The sequence below is a fragment of the Entelurus aequoreus genome, linkage group LG07 (genome assembly GCF_033978785.1).
Source record: "Entelurus aequoreus isolate RoL-2023_Sb linkage group LG07, RoL_Eaeq_v1.1, whole genome shotgun sequence".
Taxonomy (NCBI): domain Eukaryota; kingdom Metazoa; phylum Chordata; class Actinopteri; order Syngnathiformes; family Syngnathidae; genus Entelurus; species Entelurus aequoreus.
Window position 1 is genome coordinate 53,537,887 of NC_084737.1, and position 19,566 is coordinate 53,557,452.

Genomic DNA, 19,566 nt, shown 5'->3' on the forward strand with positions numbered 1-19,566 from the left:
TGATGGGTAGTTTGCTGTAAAGTGAAGTATTTGTATTGATTTTTATTTAGACAAAAACATGTTTGGAAAGTATGATAGTATACTGTAATATTGTTGCAATATTGGATACTATTGAAGTTTAAAAGACATGCAATTTCAAGTAGTACATATATTTTTTTCTGTCAAAATGAAACAAATCAATTACATTTAGTGAGAAAATATTAAGTACTTTATTGACACATATCATTTCCAGGTGTTTGCGGGCCAGATAAAATCAATCAATCAATCAACCAAAGTTTATTTATGTAGCCCTTAATCACAAGTGTTTCAAAGGGCTGCACAAGCCACAACGACATCCTCGGCTCAGAGCCCACATCAGGGCATGAAAGAACTCAACCCAATGGGATACAATGAGAAACCTTGGAGGGGACGCAAATGTGTGGGGAGCACCCCCCCACCCCCCCACCCCCTCCCTGGGCGACCGGTGCAATGGACGTCGAGTGGATCTAGTTAATAGTGTGAGAGTCCAGTCCATTGTGGGGCCAGCAGGAGGTCATCTTGAGTGGAGACAAGTCAGCAGCGCAGAGACGTCCCCAACTGTTGCACAGATGAGTGGTCCACCACGGGTCCCGACTTTGAACAGCTCGCGCTTCATCTGTGGTCACCTAATAACCTCTCCACGCAGGAGAGGGGAGCAGAGCAGAAAACTGGTCTAAAAATGGGTATATTTAAAAGCTAGAGTATACAAATGAGTTTTAAGATGGGACTTAAATGCTTCTATGGAGGTAGCATCTCTGACTGTTACCGGGAGGGCATTCCAGAGTACTGGGGCCCGAATAGAAAACACTCTATAGCCCGCAGACTGTTTTTGGGCTCTGGGAATCACTAATAAGTCGTGGGCCAGATCTGGCCCCCGGGCCTTGAGTTTGATACCTGTGGGGTAGAGCAGTGTTTTTCAACCTCTTTTGAACCAAGGCACATTTTTTTCATTAAAAAAAATACAGAGGCACACCCCCAGCAGAAAAGGTTAAAAAATGAAACTCCACCAGGTTGTCATGCCTTATTTTGAGTTTTTGTTGTTGTTTCCTGTGTGTAGTGCTTTAGTTCCTGTCTTGCGCTGTTAATTTGGTGACCTTTCCTGTTTTGTTGGTGTTCTCCTGTAGCAGCGTCACGCCTTCCTTTGATTTATATTGCCCGCACCTGCTTTGTTTCCACAATCAAAACTATTTAAGTTGTGCGTACTCTATATTTCTTTGTGGGGACACTGTTGATTGTCATGTCATGTACGGATGTACTTTGTGGATTCTGTCTCTGCTCCACACGCTGTAAGTTTTTGCTGTCGTCCAGCATTCTGTTTTTGTTTACTTTGTAGCCAGTTCAGTTTTACTTTTGTTTTGCATAGCCTTCCCTATGCTTCAGTGCCTTTTCCTAGCGGGACTTGCCTTTTGTTCATCTTTGGTTTAAGTGTTACATACCTTTTACATACCAAAAAAAGTTTGAAAAACACTGCACCAGACAACGGCACATTATTGATTTAAGTGGACCCCGACTTAAACAAGTTGAAAAACTTATTCGGGTGTTGCCATTTAGTGGTCAATTGTACAGAATATGTACTGTACAGTGCAATCTACTAAAAAAAGCTTCAATATTATAATTATTGTTTTGCAAAAAAATTTGTTTGGACCAATTAGGGGAAGTTGCATAATTTCCCACGGCACACCAGACAATATCTCACGGCGCACAGTAGTGTCGCGGCACAGTCGTTGAAAAACACTGGGGAAGAGGCACCCACACCGATATTCTTTCAGGGGCCCCAGAATTCCTATCAACGGCCCTGATCATAAACGATAGCCTAGTAAATGTTTCAAAAATGTTTGAAAAGGTAGCACATCCCAAAATTAAGACTAGTAGGACAAAATACTCACATTTCACTTGATTTATTGCTCACATCAAAAAAGAGGAACGCTTACGCGTTTCGGCACGTGGCCTTCGTCAGAGCGTTTAAGAGTACATACAATTTCAGTGTCAATTTATACATACACACACACTCAGAGTTCACAACTGGGAATTGGATCCAATTACTGGGGAACCAATCACATGTCTTCTTCCTTGCTGGGACCAATTTTCAGGTGGAGCTTCTGCAAAACACTGTTGTTAGGACTAGCATACACTAGATGGCACTGGACTGGATACTGGATGACTACAATGACACAGAAGGAACAATTATGTTAAAAAACATTTTAGGCTATAGTCATCATTGAGTCCATTTGGTGTCATAGTATTGAGTGTGTAGATCCAGAACATTTCTCTCTGTGATAGTTTTTTCAAAATATCTCCTCCTCTTTTGGGCATCATGATTTGTTCAATCCCATAGAATCTTAATGAAGAGGGTGAACCGTGGTTTGCTTCAGAGTAATGTCTTGCAATGGCATAGTCCATATTGCCTGTACGAATTGCTGTTTTGTGCTCAGATATTCTTTGTTTTAGCGGCCTTTTGGTTTTTCCAATGTAGGCTAAGCTACAGGGACATAATAGCATGTAGACCACATGAGTTGACTTACAGTTGATGAATTCCCTTATTGGAATTTTCTTCCCAGTGTGAGGATGGTTAAATGATTTAGTTTTTGTTGTATTGTTACAGCAGGCACAGTTACCACATCTATACATGCCTGTTGTTGTTGTTGTTGTCAACCATGTGGTGGTCTTTTTGGGAATCATATTCTTATACATGACCATGTTTTTAATTGTAGGCGCTCTCCTGAAAGCAAAAAGAGGTGGGGATTTGCAGAGGTCCTTTAGTGTTTCTTCTGCTTGGAGCACATGCCAGTGTTTCTTGAGTGTCTCCTTTATTTGTGAAGCACAATGGTTGAATTCAGTGGAGAAACAGGCCCGGCTTGGATTCTTAGTTTTCTGAATGTTGGACAGGAGATCAGTACGAGCAGTAGTATTAGCTCGCTGTATGGCTTTCTGAATAGAGTTAGAGGCATAACCTCTTTCTTTGAACCGAGCAGCCATGATTATTTCTTTGGAGTGAAAGTCCTCAAGGTCTGAACAGTTGCGTTTGAGCCTCAAAAACTGACCCACTGGGATATTGTCCTTTAGGGGTTTGGGATGATTGCTTGTGGCATGTAATATTGAATTTCGTTCCATATCTTTTCTATAAATAGAAGTGTGAATAGCTCCTGTTTCATCTTTATGTATGCTCAAATCCAAATAATTAATCTTTTCAGTGCTATGTTCACAGGTGAATTTAAGGAACGCTGAACTATTGTTGAGATATTTCACAAAGTCCATCAATTCTTCTTGCGTCCCCTCCCAAAATATCAGGATGTCATCAATGTATCGTTTGTACAGTTTTATATTTGAATGATAAGGGTTACTATTTGGGTCATGTATGACTTCTTCTTCCCATTTCCCTACCACTAATCCAGCTACAGAGGGCGCTGTTGCGGTCCCCATCGCAGTCCCTGCTTGTTGGAGATACCATTTGGAGTCATACAGCATGTAGTTGTGACTCAGCCTATTTCTGTAAGTGTACTTAAAGTGCACATACACTACCGTTCAAAAGTTTGGGGTCACATTGAAATGTCCATATTTTTGAAGGAAAAGCACTGTACTTTTCAATGAAGATAACTTTAAACTAGTCTTAACTTTAAAGAAATACACTCTATACATTGCTAATGTGGTAAATGACTATTCTAGCTGCAAATGTCTGGTTTTTGGTGCAATATCTACATAGGTGTATAGAGGCCCATTTCCAGCAACTATCACTCCAGTGTTCTAATGGTACAATGTGTTTGCTCATTGGCTCAGAAGGCTAATTGATGATTAGAAAACCCTTGTGCAATCATCTTCACACATCTGAAAACATTTTAGCTCGTTACAGAAGCTACAAAACTGACCTTCCTTTGAGCAGATTGAGTTTCTGGAGCATCACATTTGTGGGGTCAATTAAACGCTCAAAATGGCCAGAAAAAGAGAACTTTCATCTGAAACTCGACAGTCTATTCGTGTTCTTAGAAATTAAGGCTATTCCACAAAATTGTTTGGGTGACCCCAAACTTTTGAATAGTAGTGTACATGCAAAAAGTGACTTAAGTCACTTTATTTGCATGTAACCCTTTTTTTTGTATGAGGCTCAATTGAGCCTCATACAAAAAAAAAAGGTTACATTTACGACTTAGTTGAGCTTATATGTTGTACCACTAAGCGCAACGCGTCGTCCAAAGTGCGTTAAAATAGCCCACAACACTTTTTTATTTTTACTGTGGATCATCCGAGCGCTCCCTAATTGACATGCTGATGAAACACGCACGCGTGGTGAGTCATCCACCGTGAGAACGTCATTACGACTCAGTTGGGTTCATTTCGGAGGCTGAGTGTTTGGACGTGGGCCCTCGGACGCCCCCACCCCACCACCACCACCACCACCCCCCCCCCCAATCGCACTCATCCCACGTCTCGTCGGAGCAAAAGGCTGCCGCAGCATCACCGGCTGCCTCCCAGCTGAGCTCCTCTCGCCGCCATGGAGTCTCCCGTGAGCCGGTGAGCTGCATCCAGACCCCACGCCGCCGTGTCGGGGCCGTTTTTATTTACCTCGCAGACGCATAACCCGGAGATTCAGTCGTCATGTAAAAGGAGGATAACTATTGGCGTGTGACGGAGACCAACATCCGCAGCTCATCGCAGTAAAAGGTGAGAAGGTAAGCTGGCTGTTTTACATCGGGCGTTGCGGGTTCATTTCCCCCCTAAAAAAATCCCCCAATGCTCGATCAGGCGACATTGTTGCATCGACCAACATCATCTTGAGTTTGTATTTGTATCATTTGGAAGTGGTCACCACTGCCGTGCAAGACGCAGCGATGTGACTTGTACGTGTCATGACAGCAGCCTGCGTGCATCATCCTGCTGAGTCTGCTTCAGCTCAGGATGCCTTCGGACTTCCCAGACCTGCGCCTCGCTGCCATGAGGATCATGTCTGCCATGCATTTGTGTCCTATGGGCAAGTTTGGGAAGGGGAAAGAGTGGCTGTTGAGACATTGCCTAAGTTGGTGCAGAATTTCAAATAGCAAAAATAATGAAAGTTTTATTGCCAGAGAGGTTAGAAAATGAGCTTGTTAGTTTGTCTTGTCTCCTGTGATGCTGCTGTTGATGAGGCGGCGTCGGGCTGATCGATAACCCGCTTGGACGGAGGCCTGTGTTTCGGTTGTTGTCAAACAGCAATCTCGACAATTAAAAGCCCATTTGTCAGTGGAATATTGATTAATAATTCATGGGCTCGATGGGACCGCAAATCTGCGGACGTCAGTCTCAGAGACACATTGAGAGCTTGGCGGCCTGACAGCTGAAGCTTTACTCTTAACAAAACACAACATAACACCTTGTCTGATCTCACAGTCTACACATGTTGGTTTTGCAATGAATGGCAACCGCGGAACATGAGCCACAGTTATGATACGTCCATGTATTGCTTGGATTTAAAATGACGTGGTCGTTAAGCCAGCGTCTGTTCTCAATGGATACTAGTTGTATGGTATACCGGTATTAGTATAGTACTGCGATACTAATGAATCATATTCGGTATAATACCACCTCTGAAAAGTACCGGTCCCCCCCCCTCCCCGTCGCCGTCGCCGTCACGTCATGACATTGCTGGTTTACGAGCAGACGAGCATGTTCGGCAGCGCACAATCACAGAGTACTTACAAGCAGACACAGTGTGTTGACGCATTTTGGCTTAAAAACTAACGATAAAGGTGAAGTTATAACACTGAAACGCCCTCAGGAAGAGGTGCTTTAAGACATGGCTAGCTAGCTAGCGGCTAAAATCCATCCCCGGTAGAGATGTCCGATAATGGCTTTTTTGCCGATATCCGATATTGTCCAACTCTTAATTACCGATACCGATATATACAGTCGTGGAATTAACACATTATTATGCCTAATTTTGTTGTGATGCCCCGCTGGATTTTTAATTTTCCTGAGGGAACTCTCCTGAAGGAATCAATAAAGTACTATCTATCTATCTATCTATCTATCTATCTATCTATCTATCTATCTATCTATCTATCTATCTATCTATCTATCTATCTATCTATCTATCTATCTATCTATCTATCTATCTATCTATCTATCTATCTATCTGGATGCATTAAACAATGTAACAAGGTTTTCCAAAATAAATCAACTCAAGTTATGGAAAAAAATGCCAACATGGCACTGCCCTATTTATTATTGAAGTCACAAAGTGCATTATTTTTTTTAACATGCCTCAAAACAGCAGCTTGGAATTTGGGACATGCTCTCCCTGAGAGAGCATGAGGAGGTTGAGGTGGGCGAGGTTGGGGGGTGGGGGGGTTTGGTAGCGGGTAGCGGGGGGTGTATATTGTAGCATCCCGGAAGAGTTAGTGCTGCAAGGGGTTCTGGGTATTTGTTCTGTTGTGTTTATGTTGTGTTACGGTGCGGATGTTCTCCCGAAATGTGTTTGTCATTCTTGTTTGGTGTGGGTTCACAGTGTGGCGCATATTGGTAACAGTGTTAAAGTTGTTTATACGGTAACCCTCAGTGTGGCCTGTATGGCTGTTGACCAAGTATGCTTTGCATTCACTTGTGTGTGTGAAAAGCCGTAGATATTATGTGATTGGACTGGCACACAAAGGCTGTGCCTTTAAGGTTTATTGGCGCTCTGTACTTCTCCCTGCGTCCGTGTACACAGCGGCGTTTTAAAAAGCCATACATTTTACTTTTTGAAACCGATACCGATAATTTCCGATATTACATTTTAAAGCATTTATCGGCCGATAATATCGGACATCTCTAATCCCCGGTCGTCAGTGTTTTAACTACTTCTACATCACTAATCCTCGCCTCCATGGCGACAAATAAAGTAAGTATCTTACAAGTATCATCCCTGCAGGACGAGGAATAGCTAAACATGCTTCACTACACCCCGTAGCTCACCGGCGTGACATTGTAAACAAATGCCATTGGTGGATCTACACCTAACATCCACTGTAATGATACAAAGTACAGAAGCGTATAGTCGATACCACTATGATTACATCGATATTTTTTAGCATCACAAAATCTTCTTTCATTTTTTTAACATTTATATTATGTTTACAAACTCAGGAAATATGTCCCTGGACACATGAGGACTTTGAATATGACCAATGTGTGATCCTGTAACTACTTGGTATCGGATCGATACCTACATTTGTGGTATCATCCAAAACTAATGTAAAGCATCCAAACAACAGAAAAATAAGTTATTATTACATTTTAACAGAAGTGTAGATAGAACATGTTAAAAGAGAAAGTAAGCAAAAATGTACATTAAATGAACAAGTAGAGGCCATGGGGAAGACCCAGGACACGTTGGGAAGACTATGTCTCCCGGCTGGCCTGGGAACGCCTCGGGATCCTCCGGGAAGAGCTGGACGAAGTGGCTGGGGAGAGGGAAGTCTAGGCTTCCCTGCTTAGGCTGCTGCCCCCGCGACCCAACCTCGGATAAGCGGAAGAAGATGGATGGATGGATGGATGAACAAGTAGATTAATAATCCATTTTCAACCACTCGTCCTTAATAATGTTGACGAAATAATAGAATGATAAGTGACACAATATGTTACTGCATATGTCTGCAGACTAATTAGGAGCCTTTGTTTGTTTACGTACTACTAAAAGACAAGTTGTCTAGTATGTTCACTATTCTATTTAAGGACAAACTCGCAATAAGAAACATATGTTTAATGTACCCTAAGATTTTTAGTTAAAATAAAGACAATAATGCCATTTTTTGTGGTCCCCTTTATTTGGAAAAGTACCGAAAAGTATCAAAATACATTTTGATACCGGTACCGGTACCAAAATATTGGTATCGGCACAACACTACTAGGCGCCATTTAGCCTTTCTCGCAGAAAAATGCTCAATGATTGCCTTGTTTTCGGCTGTACGAACCGTTTAAATCGTGAAAATGATATACGTTTCTTTAGAGGTTCTCGAGAAGTTATCACGAATGACGGAAGAGTGCAAGAATTCATGAAAAAAGACAGCAAATGTACCTCCCACTCCAGTACACGGGTACAGAGCTGAAGAATGCACACGTTTATAGTGACCACTCTATTAAAGGTTTGTTTGATTGACTTTTAACGTTTAGTGTTTCCCATTTAAGTATTATCTTGATATTATTTGAGTCTCTTAAGACACATTTTTGCTACGATTGTTTCGAAAAGCACCAACTCGCTGAGTCTGAATAAATGAAATCAAATGTGAGCAAAACCTAAAAGAGTTAAGCTTTTACCAAAGCCAACAATCATATATGAAGCTTTTAGCACATAAACAATGTTGAGATCTATAGTTATATTTTGACAAACATGACTGTAGACACAGAGTGTACAACAGCTGTCTTAGCCTGGTTGACCACCACTTGTTTTCCCTTCCGGGGACAAATCAGAGTAGAACAGTCGGAATACAAACAATACACTGTAAAAAAAACTCTGCACAATTTACGGTAAAATACCGGCAGCAGTGGTTGCCAGGAATTCACCATAAAAAATACAGTCACGATGTATAGAACATTACGATATGTTGATGTTGAACTAACTGGACATAACCAGTGTTGGGTTAGTTACTGAAAACCAGTAACTAGTTACAGTTACTAGTTACTTTATTTCAAAAGTAACTCAGTTACTAACTCAGTTACTTACACCAAAAAGTAATGCGTTACTGTGAAAAGTAACTATTTAGTTACTTCTTTTTTTAAAGCTCCCATTAATGCCCTTTTAGCCTTCATTTCAGTACTGTTATTGCACTGGAGAATAATACAATGTGTTGATCAACTTGACATGCATTTGCATCACTGAACTCTGCTAAGCAATGTGGTATACAAACAACACACAAAGACAAAGATATGTTTCAAAGGGCCAACTTATTTCAGGCCAGAACAAATTTTTACATACCAAAGCCTAACCAGGTGTTTTTTCTCTCAAGGAATTCTGAAATAAAATCATGTCTGAAGCCCAGAACACTCTACACATTTCCCCAGTTTTAGTTTAGAGATAAGGAAATATTGGCCTGGCCCACTAGGATCCCTCTTTATGTTTGTGAACTTTATTTTTTATACATTTAGAGTGATGTGATAATCAAACACTCTAGAAGTCTAGAAATAAAGAGTATATAAGAGAATTGACAGAGTGTGTGTACTATAATTCATAATAACATTGATTTTGATTCAATATTATGTTTTGAGCAATGACAGTTTGAAAGAAAAAAAAAACAGCTTTGTTTTATTAGTCAACATTGTAACGTTTTCTAAATTACATTTCACCTTTAAGCTTTTTTATTTCACTTTTGTTATGTTTTTGTTTATTTTAATAGTATTTTTAGAAAGTGCTGTGGGCCTTTAAAACATTAGCTGTGGGCCGCAAATGGCCTCCGGGGCACACTTTTGACACCCCTGCTATAGATAATAAAAAATTAAATCTGATAAATCTATCGATAAAAAGCTGAGCCTGGCGACGCATGCGTGTTAACAACTCTCTCGCTCTCTCTGTCTCCGCCCCTCCCTCACGAATGCTGCTGCGCGCACCCCTTCCCTCCCTCCTTCCCACACTCAGACACACACACAGCGCGCCTCCTCCGTGTGACACAAGAGATTCAGAAGAACGACACCGTAGCGCTGCCACAAAACACACTCAGATCTTCTGTTTCAAGCCAATACTACATAAAAAGTAACGTAAAATAACGCAGTAACGCATCATGTAGTAACGGTAACTGAGTTACTGAATATAAAAAATAACGCGTTAGATTACTAGTTACCGCCGAAACTAACAGTGTTACAGTAACGCGTTACTTTGTAACGCGTTAGTCCCAACACTGGACATAACTGGAACTGGTTGCAAGCAGCCATTTAACAGATATGGAGCATTTAAAGGGGAACTGCACTTTTTTGGGGAATTTTGCCTATCGTTCACAATCATTATGAAATACATGACGATGGATGGATTCTTATTTTCAATTAATTCTAAATATTAAAGGCCTACTGAAACCCACTACTACCGACCACACAGTCTGATAGTTTATATATCAATGATGAAATCTTAACATTGCAACACATGCCAATATGGCCGGGTTAACTTATAAAGTGCAATTTTAAATTTCCCGCTAAACTTCCGGTTGAAAACGTCTATGTATGATGACGTATGCGCGTGACGTCAATCGTTGAAACGGAAGTATTCGGACGCCATTGAATCCAATACAAAAAGCTCTGTTTTCATCTCAAAATTCCACAGTATTCTGGACATCTGTGTTGGTGAATCTTTTGCAATTTGTTTAATGAAAAATGAAGACTGCAAAGAAGAAAGTTGTAGGTGGGATCGGTGTATTAGCGGCTGGCTGCAGCAACACAAGCAGGAGGACTTTGACTTGGATAGCAGACGCGCTATCTGACGCTAGCTGCCAACCGCACGGATGATCGGGTGAAGTCCTTCGTCGCTCCGTCGATCGCTGGAACGCAGGTGAGCACGGGTGTTGATGAGCAGATGAGGGCTGGCTGGCGTAGGTGGATAGCTAATGTTTTTAGCATAGCTCTGTGAGGTCCCGTTGCTAAGTTAGCTTCAATGGCGTCGTTAGCAACAGCATTGTTAAGTTTCGCCAGGCTGGAAAGCATTAACCGTGTATTTACAGGTCCATGGTTTAATAGTATTGTTGATTTTCTGTCTATCCTTCCAGTCAGGGGCTTATTTATTTTGTTTCTATATGCAGTTAAGCCCGATGCTATCACGTTAGCTCCGTAGCTAAAGTGAAGTGAAGTGAAGTGAATTACATTTTATATAGCGCTTTTTCTGAAGTGACTCAAAGCGCTTTACATAGTGAAACCCAATATCTAAGTTACATTCAAACCAGTGTGGGTGGCACTGGGAGCAGGTGGGTAAAGTGTCTTGCCCAAGGACACAACGGCAGTGACTAGGATGGCGGAAGCGGGGATCGAACCTGCAACCCTCAAGTTGCTGGCACGGCCGCTCTACCAACCGAGCTATACCGCCCCAGTGTTTCGCCGATGTATTGTCGTGGAGATAAAAGTCACTGTGAATGTCCATTTTGCGTTCTCGACTCTCATTTTCAAGAGGATATAGTATCCGAGGTGGTTCAAAATACAAATCCCTGATCCACAATAGAAAAAGGAGAGAGTGTGGAATCCAATGAGCCAGCTTGTACCTAAGTTACGGTCAGATCGAAAAAAGATGCGTCCTGCACTGCACTCTAGTCCTTTACTCTCACGTTCCTCATCCACGAATCTTTCACCCTCGCTCAAATTAATGGGGTAATCGTCGCTTTCTCGGTCCGAATCGCTCTCGCTGCATTTTAAACAATGGGGAAATGTGAGGAGCCTTTCAACCTTTGACGTCACGCTTCTTCCGGTACAGGCAAGGCTTTTTTTATCAGCGACCAAAAGTTGCGAACTTTATCGTCGATGTTCTCTACTAAATCCTTTCAGCAAAGATATGGCAATATCGCGAAATGATCAAGTATGACACATAGAATGGATCTGCTATCCCCGTTTAAATAAAAAAATGTCATTTCAGTAGGCCTTTAAATAAATGTGATCAAAAGTGTGCTTACAATGGAGCCGTTCAATTCTGCCTATAGAGACCCTAAAAAAACCTCCAAACACTTCCATTGAGGTTTTATATACATGATGTAAGTATATATATATTTAATGTAGTAACACGCACATTTAAAACAACATTTAAAATGTAAGTATTTTGATCATTTTAAGCATACGCGCAGCATTATTTTCATCACAAAGTCTGCTTTTTTCCCCCTTGTTCACTGATTTCTGCTCCTAAAAGAATGTCAATGTGTCCCAACTTCCATCCATCCATCCATCCATCCATCTTCTTCCGCTCATCCGAGGTCGGGTCGCGGGGGCAGCAGCCTAAGCAGGGAAGCCCAGATTTTCCTCTCCCCAGCCACTTCGTCCAGCTCCTCGTCGGATTATATTCTCAGCCATATACCTTTCAGGTGAGATGCATGATTTATGATCTAGAATAAACTTCCAGGGAGCAAGGAAGTGAGGAAGAAGCAGACCACTCGATGATGTCAACATAAACACATACGCTTGTGATCACCGCGCCGCTATAAATAGTTTGCCTGCGTTGCTTATAATAACAATATCACTAATACTTGGTTAATATTCAAGTTAGGAAATGTAAATGGAGTATTGTTGGTGCTTTAGAATGGTTACTTATTGGATTTTCTGGGCGGAATAGTGGAGCTTCCATTGGCTTCGCTGTAAGCGTACTTTTATTTATGTTTATTTAATATTTACAATGCTTTTTTTTTTTTTAATCCATCTGTCGTCATGTCTTTCATAATGATTGTGAACAATAGGCAAAATGACAAAAAAATTGCTGTTCCCCTTTCAGGCTAATTTTTAATAGCTCACTGGAAAGAACACGTTGCGTACGGCCATGTTGTGGAAAGTGTGGAAAGATTGTACAAATACTGTCAAGTTAAAATCCTCAGGTACCGCTCACATGTCTAAAAATCACAGGCATTTTGCAGATACTAGTATTGGTGACAGGGCAGCACGGTGAAATAGTGGTTAGTGCTTGTATCTCACTGTGCGATGGTCCTGGGTTCGATTTCCAGGCTATGGGTCTTTCTGTGTGTAGTTTGCATGTACTCACCGTGACTGTGTGGGTTCTCTCCGGGTACTCCGGCTTTCTCCCACCTCCAAAGACATGGACCTGGGGGATAGGCTGATTGACAACAATAAAATTGGCCCTAATTTTGTTGCAGTGAATTCCTGGCAACCACAGCTGCCGGTATTTTACCGTAAATTTGACATATTTTTTTTATAGTGTACCATAATGATAGCAGTGAAGGAAGCTTTCATTGATGCATGCTGGTGGGTGTTTTCATATCTATTATAGTCTGTGTTACAGCACGCCATGATTAGACAAGATAGTGTACACTCACATATCAGTCTGCTGGGAAATTATTGGTAGAACATACTGTATCTGCAGCATCTAAAGATCTCCAGCGTGAATTTTCTGGTGAGCACATTTGCTCAGCTGTTTAGGTACACACGTGAGGTATATTGAAATCTCCCCACTACAATCTAGTGGGAATAACAGTTTGCTCACTTAAATTTATACTTAGATTTGATGTAAAGCAAATATTGGTAACACTTTAGTATGGGGAACATACTCTAAGTAACAAAGACTTAATTAAGAGTTATTTGGATATTAGGGGAACATATTGTAAGTAAGAAAGACTTAATTTAGAGTTATTTGGTTAGGGTTAGGGTTAGGGGGATAGGGTTAGGATTAGAGGGTTAGGGTTAGGGTTGTTGTACAAACCCCGTTTCTATATGAGTTGGGAAATTGTGTTAGTAGTAAATATAAACGGAATACAATGATTTGCAAATCCTTTTCAACCCATATTCAATTGAATGCACTACAAAGACAAGATATTTGATGTTCAAACTCATAAACTTTATTTTTTTTTTTGCAAATAATAATTAACTTAGAATTTCATGGCTGCAACACATGCCAAAGTAGTTGGGAAAGGGCATGTTCACCACTGTGTTGGATGGCCTTTCCTTTTAACAACACTCAGTAAACGTTTGGGAACTGAGGAGACACATTTTTGAAGCTTCTCAGGTGGAATTCTTTCCATTCTTGCTTGATGTACAGCTTAAGTTGTTCAACAGTCCGGGGGTCTCCCTTGTGGTATTTTAGGCTTCATAATGCGCCACACATTTTCAATGGGAGACAGGTCTGGACTACAGGCAGGCCAGTCTAGTACCCGCACTCTTTTACTATGAAGCCACGTTGATGTAACACGTGGCTTGGCATTGTCTTGCTGAAATAAGCAGGGGCGTCCATGGTAACGTTGCTTGGATGGCAACATATGTTGCTCCAAAACCTGTATGCACCTTTCAGCATTAATGGCGCCTTCACAGATGTGTAAGTTACCCATGTCTTGGGCACTAATACACCTCCAGACCATCACAGATGCTGGCTTTTCAACTTTGCACCTATAACAATCCGGATGGTTCTTTTCCTCTTTGGTCCGGAGGACACGACGTCCACAGTTTCCAAAAACAATTTGAAATGTGGACTCGTCAGACCACAGAACACTTTTCCACTTTGTATCAGTCCAACTTAGATGAGCTCAGGCCCAGCGAAGCCGATGGCGTTTCTGGGTGTTGTTGATAAACGGTTTTCGCCTTGCATAGGAGAGTTTTAACTTGCACTTGCAGATGTAGCGACCAACTGTAGTTACTGACAGTGGGTTTCTGAAGTGTTCCTGAGCCCAGCCCATATGGTGATATCCTTTACACACTGATGTCGCTTGTTGATGCAGTACAGCCTGAGGGATCGAAGGTCACGGGCTTAGCTGCTTACGTGCAGTGATTTCTCCAGATTCTCTGAACCCTTTGATGATATTACGGACCGTAGATGGTGAAATCCCTAAATTCCTTGCAATAGCTGGTTGAGAAAGGTTTTTCTTAAACTGTTCAACAATTTGCTCACTCATTTGTTGACAAAGTGGTGACCCTCGCCCCATCCTTGTTTGTGAATGACTGAGCATTTCATGGAATCTACTTTTATACCCAATCATGGCACCCACCTGTTCCCAATTTGCCTGTTCACCTGTGGGATGTTCCAAATAAGTGTTTGATGAGCATTCCTCAACTTTATCAGTATTTATTGCCACCTTTCCCAACTTCTTTGTCACGTGTTGCTGGCATCAAATTCTAAAACGAATTATTATTTGCAAAAAAAAAAAAGTTTATCAGTTTGAACATCAAATATGTTGTCTTTGTAGCATATTCAACTGAATATGGGTTGAAAATGATTTGCAAATCATTGCATTCCGTTTATATTTACATCTAACACAATTTCCCAACTCATATGGAAACGGAGTTTGTATAATAAGGCCATGCAGAATAAGGCATTAATAAGTACTTAATAATGACTAATTAAGAGCCAATATGTTACTAATTTGCATGTTAATAAGCAACTAATTAATGGTGAATATGTTCCCCATACTAAAGTGTTACCCAAATATTGTATTACTGTGTGTACAGTTAGGTCTATTTGAAATAAAACAATCAAGATGGGATTGAGGTGTAGACTATAAGCTTTACTTTACTTATTTTGTTTTGTGAAAAATGGCATTTTCTGTACAATTGCCATAGGAATGAAAACGATTTTATATGGAATAATCAATTTTCAGGGACTCATAAGTATTTAGACAACTAACATAGTACTGTAAAAGTAGAGAGGTGCCGATCAATCGGCCAACAGTCGGTATCAGCCAATAAAAAATATATATGTATATGATCGCCATCATAGGCGCCGATCCCGTGGGTGCTTCGGGGCCTGAGCACACACGGACAATGCCAAGCACCCACATGGGATTGATGGCAACTTTCAATCTTTAAAATAATTTTAGAAAAATTATTTTTGTTGTAGTTAATTTTGTGGCAAGTTTGGTCCGTTTTACAAAATAATAAAGCCACAAATCATATGGGATATAAAATTCGCTGAAAGTTTTTGTTTTTTTTAATACACACACCGAGCACCCACTAGCAGAAATATAAATCGGCGCCTGTAATCGCCATTGCTGATTAATGCCGATCACAAACACAGATCCTGTCACGAGCTCGAGGCTGCTTTGGCATTGTGACCCCAAGATGCTGCAGATGACAGGCAGATGGTGAGTAATGCAATATAGATTAAACAAACAAAAGAAAACACACTCAAAAGGGAGTGGGAGAACAGAGTACAAGAAGGCGAATGCTAAAGCAGAAGTACATGTCACGGAACTTCTTGTAATGATCAATAGGCAAAACAGAGCAGTCAGTAACGAAGTCCGTAACATAAGATATTTTCCAGCACTGGCTACAGGGCAGGCTGCCTTATAAAGAAGCCTGACTGGCAACCATGAACAGGTGTGCTCAGGTTGCCAATCAGGGACAGGTGAAGGGAAACAGCGCTTAGGCCACAGTGGTGTAACCAGACAGGAAGTGAACAGAAATAAGAGCGCTGGACAGGAAACAAATACAGAAAATGAGGAAACACAAGAACATGTCAGATCTGCTACAACAGGTCTTGACAGATCCCTTCTAGTTAATACTGTATTAATTTTAGTCTTTCAGCTGACAAGCGGCTAGCAGCTAATTATGTGGCTCCATACACAGTGAGGGCCGTTCCCCTAAGTAAATAATAATTGCCTCCATTAGATAGACAGATAGTACTTTATTGATTCCTTCAGGAGAGTTCCCTCAGGAAAATTTTAAACGGCAAATAGACTGCATTTCTTAGTATCCTAAGTATCTTCATCATGTACAATTATCACTGGAGGACGAGGCTAAACATGTTACACACCGAGCCAGGAGTAGCCAAGCCTACGGCTAACATAGCTTGAAACAACACCAATAAGTAAGTACTTGGTAAAGTTTAAAGGGGAACTGCACTTTTTTTGGAATTCTGTTCACAATAGTTATGAAAGACAAGAACACGTAATTTTTTTTAAACAATTTTAAAAATGATAAAAATATCTAATGGAAATCACCTTTGTAGCCTTCAAAACCTCTAAAACAACTTCAAAAATGTAGTTACATACACATTCATAACAATATGTATTATGTTCAATATTTACCGTATTTTGATCATTTTAATCACAGGACTGATTTCTTCCGCGCATTGATTTCTGTTTCCATAGCAGCGCACGTCTGACTTCTGGCAACATGTGGGTTCCTGCTTCTGCAATCAAACACGAGTGTGTGTTCTAATCATGGCAGACTTGGTAATAGACAAGGAAGATTACTATTTTTGGACAAATGAGGATTTAAAACCATGTACTTTTGTAGCTAAATATACTTCTGCTTATAGAAGCCAGCACGAAGGAAGAGTGAGACGTTTGAGCAGACAGAAGCCGGGAGAGGGGGATGAAAGCGATTTTGATGCTATAAATATGGAACTTGGAGCCAAGCTAATTCGATAATAAATGGACTGCTTACCAAAAATCAACAGGAAACTCCCCCGACCAGCCGGACCAGACGTACAACTGTCCATCGAGTGAGTCATTATATAATATCGACCATGATACACGCAGCACGCCATGCGTGTTAGTACAACTACAGTACAAACGCTGTCTGGCTAGCTGTGTACAAACAAACCATGAAATGTGGGATAATACTTTACAGATACTGAAATATGGTTGTTCATGTTTTTAAGTCAGTGCAATTGGTGTCGTTTAGCAGTGTTGTGCATTACAAACTCAAACACGTTTCGTGTTGTTGTTGTAGAAGCTAGCTTATCTTATGTTTTGCCATAGTTAGCTTTTACGGCTAATACCGAAGCACGCCAAAGTGTTACTACGATCGAAAAATTGTTCTTCAGTGTTGGCTCTAACAATAGCTTGGTTATTATACAGGTTACGGAACATAAATTAAAGGCCTACTGAAAGCCACTACTACCGACCACGCAGTCTGATAGTTTATATATCAATGATGAAATCTTAACATTATAACACATGCCAATACGGCCGGGTTAACTTATAAAGTGACATTTTAAATTTGCCGCTAAACTTCCGGTTCGAAACGCCTCTGAGGATGACGTATGCGCGTGACGTAGCCCGGCGAACACGGGTATGCCTTCCACATTGAAGTCGATACGAAAAAGCTCTGTTTTCATTTCATAATTCCACAGTATTCTGGACATCTGTGTTCGTGAATCTGTTTCAATCATGTTCATTGCATTATGGAGAAGGAAGCCAAGCAAGCAAAGAAGAAAGTTGTCGGTGCGAAATGGACGTATTTTTCGAACGTAGTCAGCCACAACAGTACACAGCCGGCGCTTCTTTGTTTACATTCCCGAAAGATGCAGTCAAGATGGAAGAACTCGGATAACAGAGACTCTAACCAGGAGGACTTTTGATTTGGATACACAGACGCCTGTAGAGAACTGGGACAACACAGACTCTTACCAGGATTACTTTGATTTGGATGACAAAGACGCAGACGTGCTACTGTGAGTATGCAGCTTTGGCTTTTTTTTTGCGTATGTACGTAACTTTTTTAAAATATATAAGCTTTATGAACCTTGGGTTAGGTGAACGGTCTTTTGGGCTGAGTGATTGTGTGTGTTGATCATGTGTTTGAATTGTATTGGCGTGTTCTATGGAGCTAGGAGCTAGCAGAGGAGCTAGCATAACACGTACCGTACCTACGTGCGCGTCACGTACGTAACTTTTTAAAAATATATAAGCTTTATGAACCTTGGATTAGGTGAACGGTCTTTTGGGCTGAGTGATTGTGTGTGTTGATCATGTGTTTGAATTGTATTGGCGTGTTCTATGGAGCTAGGAGCTAGCAGAGGAGCTAGCATAACACATACCGTACCTACGTGCGCGTCACGTACGTAACTTTTTAAAAATATATAAGCTTTATGAACCTTGGGTTAGGTGAACGGTCTTTTGGGCTGAGTGATTGTGTGTGTTGATCAGGTGTTTGAATTGTATTGGCGTGTTCTATGGAGCTAGGAGCTAGCAGAGGAGCTAGGAGCTAGCATAACAAACACGCAGGTGTTATTATGCAGGATTAATTTGTGGCATATTAAATATAAGCCTGGTTGTGTTGTGGCTAATAGAGTATATATATGTCTTGTGTTTATTTACTGTTGTAGTCATTCCCAGCTGAATATCAGGTACCGTGAGTATGCAGCCTTGGCTGCTAAACATTCGATAACTTGACCGTATGTGCGCGTCACGTACGTAACTTTTTAAAAATATATAAGCTTTATGAACCTTGGGTTAAGGAAACGGTCTTTTGGGCTGAGTGATGGTGTGTGTTGATCAGGTGTTTGAATTGTATTGGCGTGTTCTATGGAGCTAGGAGCTAGCAGAGGAGCTAGGAGCTAGCATAACAAACACGCAGGTGTTTTTATGCAGGATTAATTTGTGGCATATTAAATATAAGCCTGGTTGTGTTGTGGCTAATAGAGTATATATATGTCTTGTGTTTATTTACTGTTGTAGTCATTCCCAGCTGAATATCAGGTCACCCCCGGCTCTTACAGCATCTTCCCTATCTGAATAGCTTCAACTCCCCACTAGTCCTTCACTTGCACTTTACTCATCCACAAATCTTTCATCCTCGCTCAAATTAATGGGGAAATTGTCGCTTTCTCGGTCCGAATCTCTCTCACTTCATGCGGCCATCATTGTAAACAATAGGGAACTTTGCGTATATGTTCAACTGACTACGTCACGCTACTTCCGGTAGGGGCAAGCCTTTTTTTTATCAGATACCAAAAGTTGCAATCTTTATCGTCGTTGTTCTATACTAAATCCTTTCAGCAAAAATATGGCAATATCGCGAAATGATCAAGTATGACACATAGAATAGATCTGCTATCCCCGTTTAAATAAAAAAAATTCATTTCAGTAGGCCTTTAAGTAAATGAAGGTAGAATTGATTGCTACCATTAGCTGCATTGCTAACCACCTAGAATGAGCCGATTTGTATATGTTAAAGGCGGAAAAAAAAAACAGAGTACTTTTGTCT

At 40.9% G+C, this 19,566-nt stretch overlaps 1 protein-coding gene across 1 annotated transcript in view; it reads left to right on the plus strand.

The window, feature by feature from the left end:
- Positions 1-4,498: 4,498 nt before the first annotated feature.
- dlgap4a (discs, large (Drosophila) homolog-associated protein 4a) overlaps positions 4,499-19,566 on the plus strand; it is a 271,658-nt gene continuing 256,590 nt past the window's right edge. Inside the window, exon 1 of the mRNA XM_062053960.1 lies at positions 4,499-4,682. The gene's annotated coding sequence lies outside the window, so the exon portion shown is untranslated. The remainder of the gene's footprint in view (positions 4,683-19,566) is intronic.